This window comes from Haplochromis burtoni, unplaced genomic scaffold, assembly GCF_018398535.1.
Source record: "Haplochromis burtoni strain Fernald_Lab_line unplaced genomic scaffold, NCSU_Asbu1 Contig_165, whole genome shotgun sequence".
Classification (NCBI taxonomy): domain Eukaryota; kingdom Metazoa; phylum Chordata; class Actinopteri; order Cichliformes; family Cichlidae; genus Haplochromis; species Haplochromis burtoni.
In genome coordinates this window covers 930,003-934,645 of record NW_024582526.1, presented here as the reverse complement: position 1 = coordinate 934,645, position 4,643 = coordinate 930,003, and the positions used below count along the sequence as shown (strand labels likewise).

Sequence of the window (4,643 nt, the reverse complement as noted above, 5' to 3'; positions counted from 1 at the left end):
AATTGGTGGGGGTCCAGGGTGGGGGGGAGACAGGATTTGAAGTGTGCTAGGACCAACTGCTCTAAGCACTTAGTGATGATGGGGGTGAGTGCTACTGGGCGGTAGTCATTGAGGCAAGATGGGTTGGAGTTTTTGGGTATCGGGACGATGGAGGTGGATTTGAAGCAGGCCGGTACCACAGCGTGGGCCAAGGACAGGTTGAATATGTCTGTGAGCACTCCTGCAAGCTCCCCAGAACACGCCCTGAGAACATGCCCGGGGATGCCATCGGGACCTGCCGCCTTGTGGACATTGATCCTGCTCAGCACCGCTCCTACATCGGTGGGGGAGAGAGTCAGAAGTTGGTGGTCTGGCGTCACGTCTGCTTTGGTTGTGGTTGTGGGGTTCCCTCGCTCAAAACGAGCATAAAAGTTGTTGAGCTCGTTGAGGAAGGAGACATCAGAGGATGCAGGGGAGGGTTTGGTGGTCCTGTAGTCTGTAATGGTCTGGAGTCCTTGCCACATGCGTCGGGGGTTGGAGTTGGAGAAGTGTTCTTCTTGAACACTGTCTGTACATAAGCTATATGTACAGACAACAAGAGCAACTCAGAGAGCGGAAACACCTGGGTGATAAGAAACAGTTAAAACTAATGAAAGACAATGAGATGAGGTAAGTAAAACTAAAAGCATAAGAGATAAAGACTCCACAAATTAAAACAGGAAGTAGTTAACGGAACACTGATACACTTGGAACACAGATGAACACTCAATGACAGCTAATCGGATCAATAAATTAAAGGCTCAAGATAATATGCAAGAACATAAAAATCAAGTGAAACAATAAACAATTTAGGATTTAAATAACACACCTAATGATAAAGAAGGAAGTCCAAAAAGCAGTTTTAAAAACTGTCCCATGGCACTTACCACTGTCATTATGAAGTCCCACCTCATCCATAGGAGTATATCTATAGAGTAGAGAGGTTTACAGAAGATGGACTCATGCATCTCATCTTGAGCAGCAGAGAGAATGAGAGAATCACTGATTATGTGAAAACAACCTGCATAAGAAGCTTCTGTAGTCTTTTTAATGCTGCTTCCTCCAGAGTGTGCTATCATCACTACATGGTTTAGTGGCAGAAGAGAAAGCCCTTCAGAGGATTATGAATTCGAATAAGTTGACATTAGTTGACATTAGTGCAAAACAGTAAATATTCATCTCATTCTGTCTTGAAATCATCACAAATTCGGTTTCAAGATCATCAAGAATCCTGGTAATCCTCTGGTTCTTGGCTATTATATGTTAAAACTGCTCTGATATCAACTGGTCAAAATGAAAGGTCACTGATGGAGTACTTGCTGTCAGTTAATGTCTTTACAACCTACTTTTCCTCCAGGAGATGGTGCCGTTCAGTTCTGTGTGCTCCTTTGTCACTTTTGCAACTTCGGTAGGGTCCAGGTATCTCATCATGCTACCAGTAGTGACACTGACTCTAGCCTTATACAAGACTGGGGGGGAAAAGTCCAATTAACCTGATTAACAATTCACTAAGCTCTGCCCCAGACTCATTTGTGACTGTAGCAGGATTGCAGGCCCATTCAGAAGACAGTGAAAGCTCTTCTCACTTGGGACACAGCTGCTGAACATGCATTCACCACCCCTAAGGGAGATTCACTCCTGTCCCTGTCCTTGTCTAGCCAGAGTCATGGTCCTGGGTTTTATGTGTAGAAGTTGTCCTTTGTGGACCTTTGAATTTCTGCTTATAATTCTAATGTTCTATTTGCTTCTTAGATTATTGTTTAGACTTATTATTACGCCCCTAGCCTCATTATCTTGTGCATATATTCTCTTAGTCTCCCCTTTTCCTTTGTCATGTCATCCCTCTTGGTTGTGTGCTCCCATGCTCCATGTTTCCTCCTAGATTACTAGTTATTGAATTCCTGGATTCAGCTCTACCACTGTTTTATATTTTTATGTCTTTTAAAGACTTAAACTTCAAAGTTGTTTTTGAGTTTGCAATTTGTCTCCCGAGTCCTGCATTTGGGTCCTCATCCTGCTTGCCAAGCATCTGCTTCATGACAGCCCCTGTGCCTGCTTGTCTCCCTGTCTCTCCCCTGCAGAATGCAAGTATGATATTATAAATCACTGGCTGTCAAGTTGCCCTTGTAAGTGAGGAGAACCTGGCCGGAGGAGTGCCAAACACAACAAGAATTTTCCCTATGCCAAGTTACCTACATGGCTCAACTATGATTAGGTGCAATGGTCCATATTTTCTGTAAAGTTGAATTTCAAGATTAAACATTGCACAGACTTTAAAAATGCCTTGTCCCAACACTTATTCTATAACCCAAGCACATGAAAGCACATGTTTTCTCCCAGCTTCCTGAATAGTTGGTATATTCACCAAGGAAATTGAGGCAGTGATCTATTGTTGGATGGACCTGACCTTTGAGGTGGACCCACTAACTGTCTTTTTGTACCAAGTACAGTGGGCACACACCAGCATATTCATCTCTCAACTAGGTATCCGAATAATCTTTCACTAGAGAATTTTCTTGTGGCCCTCTCTTCTGCATGTGTCTCTGCCAGTGTTATTTGTGTCCCAAATGCAGCCTCTTACTTGCCTCCTGTTGGTCTGTTTAGACTGTTATCCACCCCTAATATCCTTGGTCACACTTTGCTCTAGATTTCCCCTCTGGTCTAACACACTTCAGTGGGAACACATTCATTCTCACCATTATGGAGTATTTTGCTAAGGCAGACCACTTTGTGCATCTTCCCGAATTTCCCACATACCAGCAAACAATAGAAATTATGGCTCATTGTGTTTTCAGATTACACAACATACCATTGGATGTAATTTCTGATAAAGCCCCTAATTCACCTCCCAGGTATAGAGAGACTTCAACACCACACTGGGAGCTAAAGTGAGTTCATCATCGGGCTTTCACTCTCAATACTCTAAAATATACACATAACACTATGACCTCCTATGCTACTGGTTTGTACCTATTTTGGGTTTTTGCAGCCCTGGAGGATGAGATCATTGTCTCCTCTAGAACACCACCTGTGGTGTTGCAGTTCTACCAAGACAGCTAGCCTCTGGCTGGAAATGTATGCCAGACTCAAGCCCAGACTTCAAACGAGGTCAGAAAGGATGGTACATTGTCCTCTTTTTCTTCATATTAGAGCATTTTTATGACCCAGAAGGAACAGCAACTAGAAAATGAGCTTGAACTTGGAGACCTTTCAGATACTATGTTGATATGATCCTGTCAAGTTTATCCAAAAAGCATTTTTTTTTCAGTTCTCTATTGAATTTTAAGTAAAGAAATCTCCAGTGTAGCAGAAAATAATCTAAATTAATATTATAAATTCATGCAGTTTTGCTATTATAATGACCTTGTATGATAACATGATATGAAAATAAAGTTCAAATTCGCCCATAAAAAACTATTCTGACAAAAAAAACATAAGACATGACAGTTTTATAGCATTTAATAGAGATAAAATGTGTTTTCAGATTTAAATAAACGTGGCAGTTTCTTGTACATAAGCTGTTATAAGTGAGGGATCAAAACAGCTTCAGTTTTTACAGAATGAAGGCAAAATTGTACACGGCTTCTTTAGTTATGGTAAGGGTATAACAAACGTTAAGCCATTATAGGTAAAAAAAAATCTCTCCTTTATTTTGGAGAAAGCCAAAACTGACTTTTTGGGGGTAAAGTTTGTGGTGTTTTCTTTGTGCCCTTGGCTAAGACTGGGAGGATAATTTAATAAAAAGAAACATCACACATTGTACAGTTAGAGTTAGTATTAAGGTGGGGTCATCACCTACCCAAAGGTCAAACGATCAAAAACATCAAACAAACACTCTGTAATTAACACTAATCTCACAGTTACATGATATCATACTTGCATTTGTCTAACACAGTCAATATTTTGTTGATGTATTCTTCCTCCTCTTTATCCGTTTGAGGATTTATAACCAAAATACAATATAAACAATTTCTGATGGAGTACGATGTAGTTGTATGTAAATGTATCAGCAACTAATTTAAAATGTCTTTTTGCTACAGTCAATTTATTTTTCATATTCTACAGTGGAAACAAGCATGTTCACCGTGAAAAACAATTCAAACACCCAGTTTTGACAGTTTATGTGTGACACGGGTCATAAACACAATTCTTAACAATTACATGGGCCAACCTATTCACATTTAACAAGCACTGTTGAAAATGCATTCTGTAAAAAGAGAAAAGGCCTTTCTAAAGACTGCTGGTGCCCAGTGTCTATAAAAAAAATGGACCTAACCTTTGCTTTCTGTGGGCCTCACTAGCAAGTTGCTGAGTAATAGGTTCTCTGGTGTAGGGGAGGGGTTTCTTTACGTTTGGTCAGGTATAAAAGAAAAGGGTTAAACCAGGTAGAGAACAGGACAGAACAGGAGTAACTACTCACTTGCAGGCAACATGAGCAACACTGGCATGAGCATGAGGGGCAAGGTACAGATTTCTTTCTTTTTTAATCAACAGTGATTACTGCTTCCAAATAACTGCTGCTTTTTATAGAAGGATTTTATTTTGCTGTTTTTCAGATCATCTTCTACGAGGACAGGAACTTCCAGGGTCGCTCCTATGAGTGCATGAGCGACTGCTCTGACATG

At 40.7% G+C, this 4,643-nt stretch overlaps 1 protein-coding gene across 3 annotated transcripts in view; it reads left to right on the top strand.

The window, feature by feature from the left end:
* The window catches only part of LOC121815252 (gamma-crystallin M3-like), a 25,315-nt gene that overhangs the window by 17,668 nt on the left and 3,004 nt on the right, over window positions 1-4,643 (top strand). The gene's annotated exons all lie outside the window — the stretch shown is intronic.